General features: G+C 38.2%; 1 protein-coding gene and 1 non-coding gene across 2 annotated transcripts in view; one reads left to right on the top strand and one right to left on the bottom strand.

The window, feature by feature from the left end:
* foxp2 (forkhead box P2) overlaps positions 1-21,271 on the bottom strand; it is a 344,421-nt gene that overhangs the window by 185,829 nt on the left and 137,321 nt on the right. The gene's annotated exons all lie outside the window — the stretch shown is intronic.
* trnav-uac lies at positions 5,814-5,885 on the top strand. The gene has a single exon. It is a non-coding gene; the product is annotated as a tRNA-Val (tRNA).

Below are 21,271 nucleotides of genomic sequence, written 5' to 3'. Positions count from 1 at the left end.
CCTAAGGATTTTCCAAGCTCCCCCCACTCTTGAAAGCAACAACTTGTCTATTTGGTGCGACCAGTACTTTAGTATTTACTCAAAATTCCATCACAGCTATCTTTATATTTTTTGGGAGAATCCAGGTTTTTTTTTATTAATAGCATCCACTCGCTTCTGAAATGATCCCGGAATGAAGTGGAGGGATAAATCTCAGGCCAGGTAAGATAAAAATAAGTTTTATTTTGCACCCGTGTATACCTGAGAACCATATATTTTTAAAAGAGGGATGCAAGGTTATTTTCTTCTCAATTTCAGAATGGCTTTCACATCATCTTTTGATGGAATCCGACATTTTAATCCCATCATCATTACTTATGAATCGTGTACATATAATTTCCAGCCTTGACCTTCGTCGTTTATTCCTCATTGCTTTTTTTTACTCAGCTCGTGCGTTCGTTTCCCCCCTCCCACCTTTTTTTTCCACCCCAAACATTAATAATTTCTCTCCGTTTGCGTTTTGTGAAGAACATGTGAATAACTGATGTAATGACACCAAGGCGTTACACTCTATGGGGAAAAAATGATAGTCTATTATCGTGTCAGTCAAATGACATTTTCACACAAATCTGTTTACAATGAGTATGATGACAATGTAATATGCTCTACTTCAACATGGTAACATGGTGTGATCAACCTCTAAGGCTCTGTAATAGTACGGTTAATTGCTGGCATCAAATGAAAGAAAATCTTCCTCCTTTTTTCTCCCCCCAAATGAAAACTTTTACTCACAGTTTACGGCTCTTTATTATCAAAATATCACTTCAATTTAAATACACAATTTTCCTTTTCTTCCCCCTAAACTAGAATATTTGTACCTCTCTTCCTCCTACAGGCTTTTGACCTTCCAAGGTCAAAAAGGACAAACAATACCACTAGTGTCTGCTTTGCAAAAAAGCTGGGGTTGCTGTCTGCAAGCAATGGTATCATTTCCATGGCAACCCCCTAACTATTAATTTTCAATTAAAGCAGACACAAAGCGGACAGCCTCAGGCCGACAGACGATGTCAAGAGCCTATCTCTATATGCAACAGTTTCACACAGCTATCAGTGCCTCTGCCACCAGGCTGCATCAGTGCAACATCAAGTTTAGTTCTTGGGAAAAATATAATTATTATGGTTAAAACAGCACGTAAGCTATTGTTTCAGCCATCTTTCAGTTTGCGATACCAGGTACTTCAATTGCATTTTGGGATGAGGCGCTTTTTTATATTTCTTTTTCTCTTCCCCCAAATTTCTTTTTTTAATACATATGCATACACATTGCAGCAATGCAAATATAACAATAATAAAGCAAAACTTTTAAAGAAGTCTACGGCAAGGAAATATGTGAATTCAACAGAGTATTGGTTATACAATCTGCTGCAAAAATGCTTACTTTTATTGTCAATAAACACTGCCGACAAAAGCTAATGCAATCCATAAAATACAGTAGAATTATCTTCCGCACAAAAGATAACATCAGACAAAAATGACACTTGCAGCAGATCTACCGTACACATAGCAGGATTGCCAACATTGTACTTCACTCGATCAGAAAACAAGTCTTGGCTGAAACTTGGGTCGAGTTCATCAGGAATTAGCTCATATCAGATCTGCATATAATATGGATTTGTCACTACCAAAACAAAGTATTTTGCCGTTCCTCATTTTAATCCTGACTACACTGTAAAATATTCATTGCAAGCTTCACCAGGACTCTGCAAATATAAATGCTAACACCGCATATTTGTTTCCCGGGAAAATATTTTTAAAACCTGTAGATCAGAAAAAAAATATTGCATTTGAGCCTAGTTGACCAGTCAAAAAGGAGAGGAAAATTTGTTTTATGCTGCAAGCACTGCACAGATCCACAATCTTTAACATAATTTAATTTATTCAATATTGCATCAAAATCGAGTATATCAACTGACATGATGACTGGACAGCATTATGGTATACCACTCGACATAAAACCCTCAAATTTTCTACATTTTGACTGAATCTACAGAGACATCGGGGTATCAAGACAGTGTATTGCAAAGCAGAAAAGCTGTTTCCAGTCAATTGTTTTTGAAAAAAAACTATTCCTGCCAGAGTTTCCCTAATTCAAAAAAATTACTTGAAAAAATGGCAAACTAAGTGGTTCTCCAAAGTAACTTGGCTTGTACTCTGAACAAATTAAATCCCACTTCCCTTCCTGTACATTAAGCTCGATGACGTGCCTGCGCAGGATTCTCTTGGCAAGGCACAGAAACTTTAACTGTGCCAATTTTCATCTCCTGGGTGCATTTGCTAATTTGGGCACAAAATCATGTACAAATGGTGACAGTCTGCATCCATATGCAAAAAAGCTGTTTTACCAGTGGTCACTGGGGAGGTGGTGGTGGGGAGGAGAATGTGGAGAACAATATTTTATTATGCAAACAATATGCAAACGAGAAGAGATGAGTGTGGATGTACACAAACTATAGTGACTATCTCTGGATATCTTCAAACCAGTGTAGTAGGCACACATCAGATCCCCCCTGCTCTCAAGAATTGTTGGGCTTTTTTCACATCGCTTCCGTGTGAACTTATGAATCAACAGGAGCTGGATCCACTGTGCAGAGCTTTGCAGATATGGCCTGACAAAAAAAATTAAACTCCACCCAAATAGGGCTCAGACAGCCAGGTGATATCTGCACTTTGTTTGCTGACAGACAATGGAAGAAAATGCATCTCTGGGCAATGAAAGGGGGCATGACATTCTTATCTATGTGAGAGTATAATTACTTCCATCACCAATGTGAACTGATAGAAAAAAACATTTGAGGGGTAAATCGGGTGCAATCATTTCCAGATGAAACATGACATTTGTGCAGCAGAATAGGCGACAAATGGTGCTGCATATATTATTGAGATTATACCCACACACAGCAATAAAACTGGCCTGAAGTTCTTTACAGCATGATTGTACAACAGTTTTTTTAAAACCTAGAATGATTTTTAATTTTGTTATTTTGCAATCTCATTTCAACATTGCATTTGTTTTTTTTCAATTGTTTTTCCTCTCCTTTTTCTCCTGTATCCTCCCAAAAACATTTGAAGATTTTTCGCTCCCCTTCCACTATGTGTAATTCCACAGGAACAGGTTGTCCTCCGGTACCTTGCTCAAATGGCCATTATTCATGTATGTGCCTTGTGAGCAAGTGTTGGTATCAAATTGGACAGTGGGGGGCATCATTGCCCAGCCCAATCCTGGCTTCACCCAGTATCTACACACAAACACCTTCCAGCAGGGGTTAATGGATCAGAAACCCTGGCCGATTTTACCCCCTGAAACTCATAAGCTCTTACACCAATTATCATACCCCAAATTTAACTCTGGCTCAGATCAGATAACCTAGCGTATTTGAAACATGCAAGTTTCTGGTATGCAATGACTTAAACCGGCACCACAAAGGTGTTTCCAAAAACAAGACCATTGGGAGATTTCAAAATATAATTTAATGAACTTGTAATTTATAACCTGCACTCACAATATCATTGTCATTTAAAATGTGTCGCATCTCCCTACACTTACTCCAGTTTTACCATTAGCCTTAGGTAATCATGGATTACATGGGATATGATTTTGTTTACAATAAGTTTTGTTTTTCGCTTTATTTGTCTACTTGTTATAGCCTCACACTGCCATTGAAAGGAAACTGATGGGAGTGAATAAGTGGGAAGCAGGAATCTTCATGTTTCTACAATTGGTCACTGGAAGCTGTGTAAAACAATGGTTTGCGTCACAGCATTTCGAGCCACTATCATGTGTGAAGAGCGCTATATAAATGCAAGCTGTTGCTGATTTTCCCTCTGCTCTTCATCTCCCTCCAGGAAAGTGACCTAGCACATTATGCCCACCACCCAGTCAGAGACAAAGCAACTCACCATGGTAGGAAATAACAGGCACAAGCCTTCACAAAACTGCAGCATTTATACATAAACAAGGAAAATCACTACCATTTGTATCAATTTTACCGATCACCATTTCTTAGTGGGTTAATTCCATTCAGTCATCATTCAACAATGCCTCAACACGGTTTTGCATTTGGAAAATGACACAAGCAGATGGAATATGAGGCAAAGCTTCCAAAGGCTTCCAAAGCCAAGACGACACAAATGCCAATCAACCAATTCCATTAGCTAGCATTAAATAAAAATGTAATTGGCATCCAGCTAGCAGTTAACATGGCACTGCACAGATGTGCAAATGCACATTAACACACAGCGCTTTGCCTTGCTGAAGGAGAGCGGGGACACAGCCTGCAGTGGAATTCATTATTGTTGGACTGGACTAACATGTTCTACTGCAAAGCTTGGTTTGACACAGTGCCTAGATTGTAACTGAGCCATGAAATTCACTTTAACTACAGAGCGAGAACAAAGACAAAATTTTTGTACCTGTTTACCTTTTAGTGCTGTTGGACATGATAAGAACCACAACTTCCAGGCAGATTGAGACTTGTGATTATAGTTACACCCATGTGGATGACTGAGAGCTCTAAGTGTAAAACCACATCACAAAAGTTCACATTCATCAATTTCAGTTATTAAATCGATTTGTTTCAAATTATAGATATTTTGAGAATCGCAGGTTATTCTGTTCTCAGTCAAAGGTATAGGGTTTTAAGTCTAATCAGATTGATATAGTATGGTCAAAACTGCATTTTTTTCTTTTGTTTTCCAGCCACACAACCCTAACCCTAATTAGGAAATTTAGAAAAATCAGTAGCACTTTGCTAAACATATTAGTATCAATGTGCAAGTATATTGGTTGGATTGGTCACTCTATCCCAGTGTGCAGGAAGTTATCAAAATAAAGGTCTCCCCACAGAGGCAGATAAAATCTCTCACAATCCTCCCCTGAAGCCACTCTGACACATGAGTGATTGAAATCAGGCTAAGAACTGGCTGTATGCCCGACCCATTCAAGCATCCTGGTGATAGCAACCCTGTGGTCACCTTATTAACTGCAAAATAAGGAAGAGAAGGAGAAAAGAAACTTCAAAAGTTGCAGAGATGCATGTCTGCCACACAAAAAATATATGAAGTAAAGTGGCTTTAAAATCTAAAACATCTTTGTTTTGTAACCTTAGAGGTGCATATTCATGCAGGGAATAAGAACCTATGATATGTTTACCCTTGTATTGTCCCAAAACTTCCACCCAGTATTCACCCATGAGAACATTTTATCTTAAGAGATTTCTGATACTGAAGAATGATTTTCCACAGTCCTTAAAAGGAACCAGCTTCCTGAGTACAACTGGGCTGAACTGATGAATTTTGCACACTCTTGCAAGAAATTAAATCTTAAGAGAAATTATCCTAAGGTCCAAGAATAAGTGAAATTTCAGATCTCAAGTGTCTCTCTAAATTAGGTTCTTAAAATGAACCCTTGTAGCTGGCACCCTTTGAAATTCCAGGATTTTTGTTTTGAATCTGTCCTCAGCAAAGACTGCTTCAGAACCGTATGGCAGCTAACAGATGTGCTCCAAGTGACTCCCTTGCCGTATGTCACCAGATCTTGCCTGCATTGTAAATGTATTGAAATGAATGACTCCTGGCTTCTCTGGATGAGCACATCAACAATCATGCAGGAGACCTGATTTTGAAAACCTACCTTGGAACACATGTAAGGGTTAGGAACACAATTATGTATTCCGACAGTTGTATTTACAATGAATTCAAGATGACGGTGAAAAGGTTTGAAACTCACAGCTGGGTAACCATGCGGATTTTTTTTCCCCCCTTGATATCAATAATGGAGTCCTGTAGCTCAGTGTTTAGAGCACTCGCCTTACAAGTGAGAGACTTGGGTTCGATTCCCGGCAGGGCGAAACGTTGAGCAAGTTTCCTTACTCCACACGCCTCTGTTTACCTAGCAGTAAGTAGGAACATGGTTGTTCATGGTTAGTCAAATCACTTTTCCGGGGATAATAATTCCTTCAAAAAAATAAAATAATAATAATGAATTGGTCACTTCAATCCATGACTGTTTGTGGGACACTGCTGTGCGCAACTGGCTGCTGCATTTCGCCTACAAAATATACAGTCAATTCACTTTACATTATATTCTGTGAAGCGTTTTGAGACGTCTGGAAGACATAAGGCGCTATATCAAATGCAATGATTATTATTATTAATACATATTGAAATTTGAGCTCCAAAATAAATATCAGTCCACTAATGTTTTAGAAAGTGTATAGGTGCCCTGCTGCTCACAGATGCCCTAGATGCCATGTGCCATGCAGACTGGGAAGAAATCGAGTTCAAGTCCTCATTCACCAAGTTAGTCAAACTCTATTTGGACACTGAAATTGGCCTGAACGTACTTGGAATGAAGAGCAGCAGCAAAATCACAGGAAGGGCACAATCCTACTGAGCCTCACCGGAAGTGGGTGCAGCTAGGTTTGGAATTAGCCGTGATGGTCCTGGAAGGCAAACACCCTGCTGACAATGGCACATCAACAGCCACGTTCACAAGGTAGCCAAGAATCACTGCTCACCACCCTGACTGAAGCTTGAGTTACAATTTTCAGAAGAAAGAAAATGAGTAGGAAAAAAAAATGCCATCCCATAAGATCCACACTTTACATGGTTGCATTCGCTATTAATATATTCCATCTGCATACTGTATATTTGTTAATAATGATAACCCTTAATTTCTGGTGCAGTTGAGGTTCTGAGTGTAATAAAGGTCTTCCTAGATACACCTCTGCTAATAGGAGAATGATCTTCTAGGTTTTGAGGCAAAGTGAATGTATAGAAACTTTAAATTATTTTTTTCTCATGCATAGAGCTCAGGAAACTGAGGCTGACACCTCCTTACAGTCCTGCATTGTTGGAGGTGACATTCCTCAGGTAGGACATAAACCTAAATCCAATCCATTTATTTTTGGTGCCACAGATTGATGTTAACAGATCTCCTGGTGTCCTACCCACTTTTCCTCACTCACACAAAAAGTACATACATTGCTTTCTTATCTCTTTATCTCTTTGCTGTTTGACGGGTGTTGCTGGTACACATTAGGTGTCAAGTTTGCCTGCATAATAGCAGTTACTACATTTCAAAGTGACTCATTGTGTTAAGCACTTAAGATATCTCGATGTGATGAGGTGATGGATCAAATGCAAACATTATTATTAATAATAGTGAATAAAACCAATAATACTCAAATAAGTATAAGATAGAGGGTTAGTAAAGAGGGGAATCGATGGGCTGGACACATGTGTGGAGTATCAGCACCGGCATGGAATATTTGAACCAAATGAACAGTTTCTGTGCTGTAACATTGATGTAATTCTTTTTTCTGGAAGCATCTGGTGTTAGGTCTGAAGTTAGATTCCTGGCATGTTTGAAAATGCTTTTTTTTTAGGAAAACAAAAAGAAAAACAAACTTTTGTCACAACATGAGAGTGGAAACATTTGTGCAGTCGCATTGAGTGCATGTATTAAATTCATACATGCTTAAGATGCAACAGCAGCATTAAAAGGAGGTGGCGTATGGCATGCCAAGCATGATAAACAATATTCTATTATTGCAGTGACATTCAACAAACTTCATACCGACAGCATGAGAATGCTAGTGATTTAGTGAAGTAGTGATGACACCGTGTGACTATCTAATTCCTATTATTATTAGTATTATTATAATTCCCAACTTGTTCTGTGCAAATACATTGGGATAATGAAACAAATTGTGCACCAGAAACATATTTAATGTCACAACGTTAAACATCTGAAATATCCAAACCGAGTGGGAAATGGCCCAGAATTTGCCAGTGTTACATGCAACTATTCCACTTCAAACTGAACATGCTGTGGTGAGTTAGTATGCCGCATGATGCGCTTTGAGACGTCTCAAAGGCGTGATAAGGTGCTATATCAAATGCAAAGATTATTATTTAGGAAACTGCCTTGCTGTATGCACAACTGGCCATGCATGTGACCATACTGTATCGATTAACAGGCAGATGGTCTCAAAGTTGAGGTTAATCTTATTATAAATGTCCATGTCAGCAGCAATTGCTGAATTACGCTCATGTCTCGGATGTTTTGCAGGTATATTTTCTACAAAAATAATTCTAGTTCTACCTCTTGTTTCATTTGATAACAATAAGGTTTTCAAATTCCTTTTCATCAAGAATTGGTCAGGGTGTTTCTGAAGCACAGAACAGACGGACCCTTAACCTGAAGCCATTTTCTTCCTCTTACAGTCAGTAACATGTCTGTATTCAGGGGTCTATCTTCTCTGAAATATCTGAAGTACAAATTCCAAATTCAAAAATCATCTTAACAGCAAAATAACAAAAAGTCATGAAATTAACTAACTGGATTTCACAACATATCACTGATGAAATGAGCACATAGATTGTATTGCCTTTACTTAAAAGATATAGATCTACATTTCATATACTTATCCAAATATTGGTTTAACAATTTGATAAATTTACATTCTCATATTTTGAAGGCCAAGTACTTGTGGCCACTGAGACTAACACCACATATTCTTCCACCAAAGGTAAACATTGGAGTAGTTTCTAGGAGCCTTGTTAAATATTGAAAAACAATGCAAACCTGTTATAAAATGGGAGTTTGGGTCCATAAGCTCAGATTCAATGCTCACTGCTGACTTCACTTCCTGCACATTGAGCATGTGCACACTACACACAGGAAATGTTGCTGAACTCATGTGATATGTGCATGTAGGGCTGCTGACATTACTGGCTTCACAAAGTGGGCTTCTGCAATCCTCCTTCCACATAGTGCACATGCTTCCTGCACATAGCACACATGTACAATTGACTTTTTTTTACTATAGGAAGCCGTGTTTCTAATATAGCACTGGTCCACAGCATACCTGCAGTATGATAGCCATCTTGCGCTTAGCGCCATGAGTTGTTATAAATACATTGCATCAGTATCCCATTTTAGAGCACAGACCAGGAGTGTACACATTTACAACATATTATGTGATTTTTTTCCATGAGCTTGCATCAGTTTAAGCACATTTTATTTTCCTGACACACAGCATCCTTACAATCCTCTGGCAGAACCTTTCGTATCTAATTTGTTAATGGATATAAACATAGCCAAATATGTTGCAACGTTCTTCCAAATTGAACTTTTTGTTCATTACAAAAATTGGAAAATTACTTCTTCCACCTCTAAAAGTTATCCTGTGTCACACAGCACACCTCAAATGAAAAAGAATTCAGACTGGCAGCTGACTCGCATGCTAATTTTACCTGCCCTCTAGAGGGTGCAAAAGAGAGCCACACCTTCCAGGTTTTCTCATTCCCCTCTGGTCAGTTCATATCCTCAAAAGGTGCAACCGAGAATAGCAGCTTACAATTTGGGGAATTGCTGGCACAGATCCATGCCCCAACATTCCATGTTGAAGTGCATTAGTGCATCAGAGTGATGTGTTGCTGGATTTGCGGAGTTTACTGAAAGGGGCCCTTTGTAAACTAAGCCTTTGTAGCTAAACAAGCACACCCTGTTAAAACTACCCTGTTTTTAAAAAAAAGACTAGAAAGCTCACAGAGGCATGAATTGCGCTTGATGTTTCAGATGTAAAAGTTACAATGATTTTAGAGCAGCCTTCCATCATGGGCAGTACATTATTTGTGATTTTGCCCCAAAACGCAAGCTAATGCACAACACAACGACAACGCATTAATAATAATGCCATTGGATCTTTAACAATAGCAAACCATAAAGGCATTGGTCTCCTACAGGAAAAATTGAGGAGAACTGAAACTGGTAGAGATATTTAATAGTTGTAGGGGCAAATCCTGATACACCTCGGATCGATTTACTTGTCTGAACACAATCACAATTTTGGGGCTGTCGATCAGTACTTCTGTTCACTGTCCCTCATTTTGCTTCAGACGTGAAAATCATGTTGGGGACTGATCTGAGCACATCTGTGATGTGCCCTGTCACTCTTCTATTGCTTAGCTTTTCATCGGTTGCAATAATGGACAGCAGAGACAATTTCAGCTTGCAAGAGATACTTTAAAAAATTGCTCCCATCTTACACAATAAATGCTGGAGCTGCAATAAATCAGAAAGGGGAGCAATAGGTCTTAAAATCAGAAATGGGTAGAAAACAGAATTTGTGAATAAAGTGTGTGGCCCTGGATTGGGATTGCATCCATCCAAATTGCTGCATGTTCCTTGGCTACTACAAATTATTAATTGCATTGTATTTATCCTGTTTTAAAGGGTCCTTTTAAACTTGTGTTTGGTATTTGGATGAATGCACCTAAAATCAAAAGTTTCCACTCAGTTGATTTCTATTTTAACAAAATATTAATATATTTGCCGCTTGTTGAGTACAAGCCATTTATAAGGTAGATTAAAATCTAATGAAGGCTAACTTATTGACCTCATACCTCGGTATTCATGGGCACAAAAATGAATTCAGTTTGGCTTTCTGTTTGCCCAATATTGAAACAAACTGAGAAGTTTCCTAACAGATCCTGCGCCAATCCTTCAATCTAAGGTGGGCAAACCTGTCATACAAATTGCTACATGAACCTGATGGCTTTTGGTTGTGGTAACTCAGTCCACTAACTGTTGTACGACCAAAATATCCTTACTGATGTTGAAAAAGGCTGGGGTCTCCCATTTGCCAGTCACACAGACTTATTTATGTAAGGGTTGAACCAAGGTTTCAGTGAGTGCTTGTAACAGATACACTGAACATCAAATCTACAATGCCACATGCATTAACCATCATATTTTGTATAGGGAATCCAAGACTTTCTCTCCAATGTTGTGAATTACTCTATCTAACTTATAAATTAATAATGCTATTTAAAACAGAACAAATTTATCCCAAACTATGTTTATCAGAATTTACCAGAAACAGAATTTGCCTTCACTCAGTTAGCTCCAGCCTCCTACACATCCCTCATCCCTCCACCATTGGCGGCTGTGCTTTCAGCCACTCGACCCTCCTCCCCGCCCCCGAAACTCTGGAACCCCCTGCTTCAATCGCTTTGCAACCTCCTTCCCCATCTTCAGAACACACCTGAAGACCTTTCTCTTTGACTTTGCTTACGGTGACCTCCCCCTCTCCTGAGCTTGGCGTCAAACTCTGACACTGTAAAGTGCTCCGAGAATCTACCTCACCTGAAAGGTGCAAAATAAGTTGCTATTATTTTGGTTGTTGATGACAATCTCAGGCTAATTGTATAGTATGGCGACAGTATAGATATGCTGGCAGGAACATTAGAAATAAGTAAGAATTCCCAATTATATAAAAACATATAAGAAATAGGAGCAGGAGTAGGCCATTCGGCTCTCCCGAGCCTGGCCTGCCGTTTAATAAGATCATGGCTGATCTTCTAAGCTAATTCCATTTACCTGCCCTATCCCTGTATCCCTTAATCCTTTTAGTTTTTAAAAATCTATCGATCTCAGTCTTGAATATGTTCAATGACTGAGCATCCACAGGCTTCTGGGGTAGAGTATTCCATAACTTCACTACCCTTTGAGTGAAGAAATGTTTTCTCAACTCAGTTCTAAAGGGCTGACCTTTAATCCTGAGACTATTGCCCACAAACATACAGTCAATTCACTTTACAGTGTGTTTTGTGGAGCGCTTTGGGACGTCCTCCCGACGTGAAAAGCGCTATATCAAATGCAAGGATTATTATTTTATTATGACCCCTAGTTTTAGATTCTCCAACCAGGGAAATCAGTCTCACACTATCTATCCTGTCAAGACCCTTAAGAATCTTATAGGTTTCTATAAGATCACCTCTAATTCTTCTATATTCTATATTTTAATTTAATATAATGCATTTAAGGTATTGTGCAAATCATTTCATGCATAGTGAAAGCCATTTTATGAACTGAGCTGCACAACTTTATGCAAATCTCAACTTCAGAAACGTCATCTCCCTCCTTCTGAAGATATATTTCTCCCTGATCAAGGTAGTAGATTCGCATACATGCTGAACATCAAATCTACATTGTGCAAATGATGTTTCAGTGTATCTCATAATTCAGTTGTGACATAATAATAAATAACAATAATAATAATCCTTACATATGACATAACACTTTTCACCTGAGAAGGATGTCTTTGGTGCTTTACAGGATATACCACAGAGTGGAGTGACTATTTTGTGAGTGGATTTCTTCTTGCTATTATTGGTATTAATATTAATAATAATTATTATTATCCTTGCATTTGATATTGCACCTTATCGCGTCTTTAAGATGTCCCAAATTGCTTTGCAGGACATACATAAAGTGGATTGACTGTGTATTTTGCGGGTGAAAAAAATATTTTAAAAATATTTTAAAAATTGGCAATTTAGCAAGCAACACGGAAAAGATGGTTAAAACTGGTTGTTAAACTTCACCAACTTACATTTTAGATTTTTTAAAAATATTTCTATGGGACATGACTCCCAAGAATATTGTTATTAATGGTATAATGCATACTGGGCTATTAATCCCCTTGTAGTTTTGAATTAGAGTACGACTGAAAATAATTTCCTGATTGTAACCTCTTGTGAATCCTGCAATGCGAATATCTGTTCTAATGTAATTACAATAGCTTCTCAAGCACTCAACCTCCTTAAGTCCAGCCATAACAATAAATCATTTGTATTCTTTTTAAAAAATTGGACTTAATATAAGCTAAATGATAAAAAAAAACAGAGGGTTGTAAGTGAGCACAAGGCTGTAATTTAATCTTGGGGTTCAGGTAATGTTCATAAATTGCTCAAGCTGTTCTCTCACAGTGTGTTATCATTTGAACCCCGTGATTAAATTACAGTCTCGCTATTCATTCCCTGCTATTACTTTATATATAAGACACAACAGCTTGCAAACTCTTACATATTAAAAAGATACTGGCTATCACATCATAACTGACACCACTTTAAATTATTACACAGTTGTAAAGTCCAATTTCTCCATGTGAAACCTTCAATTGCAAATTTAATGTGGTCAACATTGCATTACTATTCCGAAAAAAGGCAACACCGAATGTCCTCACTCGCAAGCTCCTGACTTTGGTATTCTTCCCTGCACGTTCACCAGCAAAAACCTTACCAAAGGTTCAACCTTACGAAAAATTATTTCAATTTAAAAACCTTGGCCTATAAGCGATTCAAGCTAATAAAAGCTTAAGTAAAGCAATAGACTTCAAATATTGACTCTGCAGCCACACGATATTCTGGACATTAATGTAATGTATGTAACAGTTGGGAGCACTTTCTCCTCTGAGTCAGAAGGTTGTGGGTTCAAGCTCTACTTTGAGATTTTGAACGTCTTACTTACACTAAACTACACAAAATGTCTGCGTGCGTCTGTCCGCCGAGAACACAATAACCAATTGACGTAGAGACCCGATTTATACCTCATCAGAAAGGTCTTGCATGGGGGTGGGGGGCGGGCCTCATGGGCATATTTTTGTTGGGAATCTCCTATCTTTGATGAGCTATATCAAAAAATACGTTAAAAAATGCTTTAATTAAGCCCCAAAAAAGGTATGTATGGTATTCTGCAACAAAGTAGCGACAGAGGTCACACACTCTTCTAGAGAGATACATCTACATAGAAAAAATGTCTGTGAGTCAGGAGTCCTTCCAACCAGGAGTTCTCCCACATGGGTCCTCCCACTGAGTCCTCCCAACAGGAGTCCTCCCACTGAGTCTTCTCAAAAGGATATGTATGCAAATATGCAAACATGGGATGCTAACGCGTTCAATAGCAGATTTTCTTAATCTTACGGGATAAAGATGCCTAAGAAGCGAAGATCAAGCCTTTCAAGGACAAATAAAAACGCCAGACGAAAGAGAGAAGGCCGATTAAATTAAACTGGTTGCAAGCGTAGCTGCAATGGGTACAGCTAGTATAGTCTAAGACAGTGTTTCTCAAATGCAGGCACCGTGATTTTATGCAGCTACAGCAGCCCCTACACCCCCACACACGTACATACATTGCATGAAGTATGCAGCTGCTATAGGACAGCTTCAGTGCCAATACAGTGCTTATCATGCAGTCGCAAGTTTGTTTGTTCAATCGCTTTTAACTGCTAAGATTACAAGTGTCTGCACTGACAAATCTGGTCCCAAATAATAATAATTTTATGCACATCTCAAATGGTTTTCATTTATCGTGCTGTTCCTGTCCTTTCTGTGCAAAATTTTGTGTAGAAAAGAAATTCTCAAATGTGGTTCATCAAATGTACCAAAATTGTAATAAATTATATTAAAATGAAAACTATTTGAGATGTGCGTGTGTCTATATTTCCTTAATTCTTCACATGATTACGTATTTTTAGGAAAAGCTACCACTGCAGCTAGCAGTATGTGTTGGTGGCCACACACTGAGGCCACCAAAAATAATTGTTTGAGTATCATTAGTCTGGGCTGACAATCCAATACAAGTGCTGGAAGAAGTGCCATCCTTTAAATGAGAAGTGAAACTGAAGTCCCATCTGCCTATTCAGGTAGATGTTAAAAATATCAAGGCACAACTCAAATAGAGAAGGGAGTTTCTCCCAATGCAGTTGCCAACAATACCGTAGATAAAATTGGTCATTCACTTCATGGCTATTTGTGGAAGATTGCACAAATTGGCTGCCTCATTTGCCTACAAAATGCACACTAAATGTTAGAGTAAAGCCTCTGAATCATGTGGAGCTTACACCTTCCGAATGTAAGGATTATTAATAATATTCAATACTAACGATTCAGCATTCTGCTTTACAACTTTGACTTCACACCAAGCTTGAACATTAACTTTTTGGCGTGTACGTTCAAGATACTTTGACGCACATCGTACATAGCTCGTTGCCTATCAATAATCTGTTCCACTGTTGCTTCCAGTTGGTGGATTCTCATGAAAAAGACAAACTTGCTAAAAGATTTTTAAAAATTCAAATAAAATGATTTCACAGAGGAATTTGTGATAATGTATAATTGATTCAGCAACTTTTCAGTGTTGTCGTTGCTCTGGGACCAAGATAAAAGCTGCATTTAGCATGTAGATATAGAATAATTTATAGAATTGAGCAGAAACTGTATTGATCACCACCACATTTTCCAGCAAACTGTTCAATATGATAGTGGCAGACTAAGGATGAATGAATTAGCAAAATATTTCTGTTTGCTCATAAATTTTGGTTTAGGGTCAAAATGTTCTACGGTGTTAATGTTTAATTTATAGAATTAGATCCCGCAAATTATATCAAATAACAAATAATGTAAGAGTATATAGGGGGCAAAACAGTCTTATTAAAACACATTTGTCTTAGTTAAGTTGATAGAGTAAAATGCACAAAATTACAAGTGTCTGCACAAGTGAGAGAAAATGTAATATCGGTGTTTAATTCTTTTGGTAATGCCAATGCTTTTTTTTTAAGTAAACGTCTTTCCACCATTTTAAGTCAAAACTGCATGACAATTCCTGACCAAAGGTGAATACAACTGTCAAAGCCATTATAAAATTAGAACTTTAGCATAGTTCTTAAAAAATACTGCAATCAGTCCACAAACACGGAATTAACTATTATTGTATCAATATTGTCCATGGTGAATAAGTTTGGATGACCCTTTACAGGAAAGAAAAAATTTATTTGGTTCTGAAAAGTTTTCAGCAACAACAAAATAACATTTGTATAGTGCCTTTCACGTCAGAAGAACATCCCAAGGCGCTGGACAATCAGTGTTTCGGACCCCAGCTGGGGGTCGGGGAGGGTGGGAGTCAATGTGTGAAGGAGGGTAACCAAAGGCATGGAGAGTCTTGAGCCGGGTCTTAAAGGAGGCAAGGGAGGGGGCAAGGCAGAGGGACTGCGGGATGGAGTTCCAGAGGGTGGGGGTAGAATGGCTGAAGGCCCGCCCGCAAATGGTGGGGCTGGCGAGGCGGGGGGACTTAATGCAAGCTGGAGCACGCTGAGTGGAGGGAGTGGGTAGTTTGGTAGAGAGTTAAGAGGTTGCAGAGGTAGGGGGAAGCAAGGCCATGGAAAGCTTTGAAAGTGAGGACCATTGATTTCCATAAACCATAAATCCTGTTATTCTGTCAATTACTATTTTGAAAGCAGCAGAGGTGGTTTTTTCTTTCTAAAAAATACTTTGTGAAATACATTCATGTATTTAAACCTGCCAAACATTGTCTTTTAGCTTATATTGGTGCTCTTCTACTGCCACCCTCAAATTTATTTCATCATTCATTAAGGAAATCTGCAGCATCTGAGCCAGATCCTCATACGGTTGTCACTATTATTCCACTGTTGGCCAAGAGAAGGTGCAGATAAACTGTGGACTAATCCTTGACGGTTCTCATTTCCCCCGGTGATAAAGCTCCCTGGCTCAAAGAGGTGTATCTGGCAGTACAACTAAACTGATAACATTCATCCTTGGTAAGAGTTGCTCCATTTTAACGCCAGTCAAGAATGCAATTCAAGCTCAGTATCCTCCAGCTGGGAGGTTGTTTGCTCTATTGTAACACTCCTTGGTGACTTTTATACCCTATGCCTATGACATTAAAACACTAACACCCGATAGCAATCTGACAAAATTATTAAATTACATGAGCAAGCTACTAAACCAAACATTTTGCAATGTATCACCAAAATTCAACGGCAACTTCACCAAGAGCAAACAAACAAAAGTTATCTGAAACCAATCTATGCCATTGATGAACATTTTGGCCTAATGTTGCAATGGTGAACATTACAGCTTAAGAGCCAATGGAAAAAAATCTTCCTAAATAGGTACATCTATGCAATCTGATAATACTGCATCGAGTGCACGGTTTCAAAATAACAAGGTTGTAATAACAATGGATGCTGGATTTTCTCCATTAAAACATAAATTATCCCACCAAGTAAAAATGGGCAGTCAAAGATCAGAAAGTAGATAAATAACAGGGATTCATGACTTTCAGCAAGCCTATAATTTGTCTGCTTACAATAAAAATGAATACATGACCATCCAGACAGACCTGAGTTTACAGTTGGTCGTGACTATTTCCATTCCTCCAGGTACAACACAAACTGCACTTCACGTTGACTGGTAAAATTACCTTCTAACGGTGATTTTAGACAAAACAACATTCGCTCTACTGCAGCATAAACGCTAATTGCTGTGGATCGGTTTCAAACCTCTGCCTGTACCTAACTAACGGCCAGAAATAACTTATGAATTAAAAATAAAGTAAAATTATAAATTGCAATCCTTTGTTCAATCACTTCACAATCATTCTCCGCATGCACTAATCACATTATATGCTGTTGGCGCGCATTCAGAATTCAACCATCCCACCCTCCTTCCAATCTAATGTTTCAACACAATGCAACAGCAATTAATTGACTTTACAGATGGTTCTTATTAAATTCATCAGGAACACAGCAGACTCTCGACAAAGTTACTTAGATTTCTTATTTTATTTGGCAAACACATTTTGCATTATTACCTCTGGCATTCAGTGTAATGAAAGCATGTGCAGTATTTATGCATCTTACACCTTAAAAATCATTGCCAATTACCGCATGTTCTGAGACTGATGGGGCGTAAGAGCTGGATGATGAAACGCTTACGTCTCAAACTGTTGCTAGTGATGCATCATAGATGGGCTGATGAAAAGACAAGAATATAAAAAGGAATAGGAGGATAAATAACAAAAAGACCTCAATTTGCCTCGAGATAATACAGGAGATGCACCAGAGGAGACCTTTATAGCCTAATCATACCTGCTCATTAAAGGATGCTAAAACATTGAAATATCATGAGCAGCAGGAAACTCAAGTTAGTGTGAGAGAAAATAAAAGGCTAAAAATGACTGAAGTTGGTCAGTTCAAGCTGCCAAGCCACTTCAAATGATTAACAAGTGAATGCTGGAGACATCTTAGGTTAAATTAGGTTCAGCTGTGCTTCTTCGAAAAATTCCCTTTATTGTACAAAATTCATTTGAATTAGCCAACCTAATAAAAATCAAAGCCTTAAGAGTGGCAAAAAGTTGCACAAGCAACTGTGCTGCACTGCAGTTTATTGGGTAATATTGCAGACAAAAGGATAAAAGCTAATAACAAGGTCGGGGAGGGTAAAATTGATTATTCCTTTTATAATAGGTCACTTTCGTAAAGTGTGAATTAAACAGCACATAAACGCACACACAAGATTTTGAGCAGTTAAAATTACAATAGCGACAAATTTCATTAACAAAAACAGCGTGATGCTGTGATGGGAAGGTGCGAGAATGGGCGTTCTGGAAGGATGGGATCAAATGGGCAGAAGGACCTTATTCATTGAAACCAATCTTGTGATCCTGTGAGTGCAGAGACTGTCAATCTGATAATCCAAACATTTAAAGGGTATTTTTTGTAGGAAGAAATGAGTGGTTTCAGATTAAGTAACAAGCCTCTCCTCAGTGCACAAATCTATTTTTAATTCTCTCCCTCCCCTCAAGCTTTGCTCTGCAGCTTCACACATGCATTCAATCAACAATAATCATCAGAATACACGACAAATCTACATTCATATACCGCCTTTCACTTCAGGAGGACATTCCAAAACACTTAAAAGTAAATAACTACTGGCTAGGCACCCGAGCTGGGGTTAGCAGCTGAAGGGGGTGGGGAGGGTAACAGTGGCAGACTGGCTCCCTGATAAGGCTCGGGACCGTCAGGTAAAATGTGATGGCCTATTCGTGGGGTCACTGAACAGCATAAAACATCCGCACATTTAAAAACTTTGTCGGGATTAAAGGAAACTTCTGAGTTTGGCCTCACGGAGTGGTAAGCATTGGGAGCCATTCAGAGGGTGCTCGGAAACCATTCATGGGGACACTCGGGAAAAATGTCCTGATTTCCCACATACCCAGTGGACCCCTGGAGGGGAATGATCATTGAAAACGCGGTCAAAGAGGTAGGTCTTGAGACTCAACTTGAATGAGGTGAGGGAGGAAGCAAGTCTTCCTTGGTTAAATATGTGGGACAGTCCCAGCCACAGCTATATCCATGATTTTCCTCAAATCTTTCAGTTAGAGTTAGGATTAGGGTTAGGGTTTTGAGACTGGCAAACTCACTCAGAGAAAATGCTGGTTGAGGAATATTGCTACCTAAGTGGAAATGTTAGTGCAGTCTGAGAATCAAGCTCAGATCTGAATTTTACAGGCCTCCGACACATGTACCTGCATAAATGCAGGAGCTGTTCATTACTGCTGAATGCTGCAGAAGCATGGAAGATGAATATTCTGAACGGTTTGCTTCATTACTTTTGTGGATCAATGATCATGTTTGCAGAACTTTTTTCCCCAGGGGATACAGTAATTGGGGTGAAATCCATAGTTGGGTAGGTTTTGTGTGATCAGGGAAGGATCAAGTTTGATGGACCAAATGACCTGTTTTTCATTCCATGCTGTCTTATGTTCTTCTCTAGTTTAGGTATATAAATATTAGACTGTTGTCAGGCAATGAAGATCACATATCTTGTAAATGTGAGGGAAAATGCCAAGAAAATATTGCAGTCTGCAGTCCATTGCAATGGAAATATGGGAGCTGTGGAACAGAAATTCTGATTGCTAGGGTGACTGGTTAGAATAACATAACATTTGAGAATAGTTTAAAATATCATGACCATCAGTAGAGGCTGCAAATTAATTCCTTAAATCTTTCTTCTAGCATACTTAATAATAATAGTATCCAGAAAGTGAAACACCCATGTTTGGAATCTTGAAGTCCTGAATAATGCCATGTTGGAGGAGTTCACTTACAATAAAAACTTGTTAAATTAAACCATTTGTCTTGAATATTTAAAACAAAAAGATGTTTAAGACTAAACTAATGGACAATAAATTCTGGAGCTGCAGTACCCTATACCACATACATATTTAAAATACAATGATTATCATCTTCATTTCATAATAAGTACATCCATGGGAAAATATACTTTTTAAACTTTTTCTCCACAATTCCTAAACTTTTCTCTTACTCAGTTTCAGTACAATACATTTATTTGAAACGGTTTTAGAGCCATATGTGCCTGTTAGCTGCACAATTCACACCCTGAGGTCAGATAAAATTGGTCATTCACTTCTTGGTTTACAATGGGACATTGCTATGACAAACTAGCTGTCGCATTCGCTTGCCTACAAACACATAGAGACTGCACTTTACAGTAAAATCCTGTGAAGTGCCTTGAGGCTATTTGACGATGTAATAAGGTGATTTGACAACAAATGCAAGGATTATTCTTGTGGGCCTTTGTTAATCAAGCAGTCAATGGGTTTAGTAACTTCTGCTGGGCAGGGTTTAAAATTGGATTAAAATTTCTAAAAATGTTTGGTAATTTACACTTATGCTGAAGTTATATTTAGTGGAAAAGATTTTGCAGACTTCTTGATTATGCCCAAATCTAGGTTTCTCCAGTTTCTTCAATGGATTGTAGCAAATTGACGGTGTAAGCATTTGAAACCAAGCAATGGTGTCAGGAACAGGTGTACACCTTATTATTTGGTCATGAACTTAGGAAAATCAGGTAGAGAATCCAAGACTGTAATAGAGAAACAAACAAAATGAATGAAACAGAGGAAGAAAATCCCCCAGATTAAATTTGTCACTCACTGTCTGTGGGAGATTGCTGCGTACAATTGCCTGCCACTCTTGCGTGCAAAATACAGAGTTACTATACTTTACAGTAAATCCTGTGTAGTTCTTATAGATGTTTTGATGATATGATCAGGTGCTATATCAAATGCAAGGATTATTATTATTATAAATGTTCACACAATGTCAAACTCTTTTACTTATTGTGTGACAAATTCTAACAGCGTGATTTCAATGGTTTACTTTATTAGCAACTGTTGATTGTGATTTATGCCAAGATTGACCCGGGTTTTCATTTGGCATGTTTAAAAAGTTATTGTATATCAACAGCCTGTTTAGTCATTTTAAGAGACAGGTGTTACAAGCTGTTACACAATAATCAGCTGTATTTTCCATTGTATACACTTTAGTTTAATTACATTCATCCTCAAGTTTACTTTAAGTCTAATTTTAGTCCAGCTCTGAACAATACTTAAAATACTCACAGCAACTTTTTTATATGTAATGTCAGATTTTTGTTTTTATCTTCATATTCCAAGTGTATGATAGTTCGCAATGTTATCTTTCAGAGATGGTGTAGAAACAATTGTTAAATATTTCCTCCATGATATCAGCTGCTGTGTTAGGTCATATCCATCTACTCT

This window comes from Callorhinchus milii, unplaced genomic scaffold (assembly GCF_018977255.1).
Source record: "Callorhinchus milii isolate IMCB2004 unplaced genomic scaffold, IMCB_Cmil_1.0 Scaffold5, whole genome shotgun sequence".
Classification (NCBI taxonomy): Eukaryota; Metazoa; Chordata; class Chondrichthyes; order Chimaeriformes; family Callorhinchidae; genus Callorhinchus; species Callorhinchus milii.
This window is presented reverse-complemented; position numbering and strand designations above follow the sequence as displayed.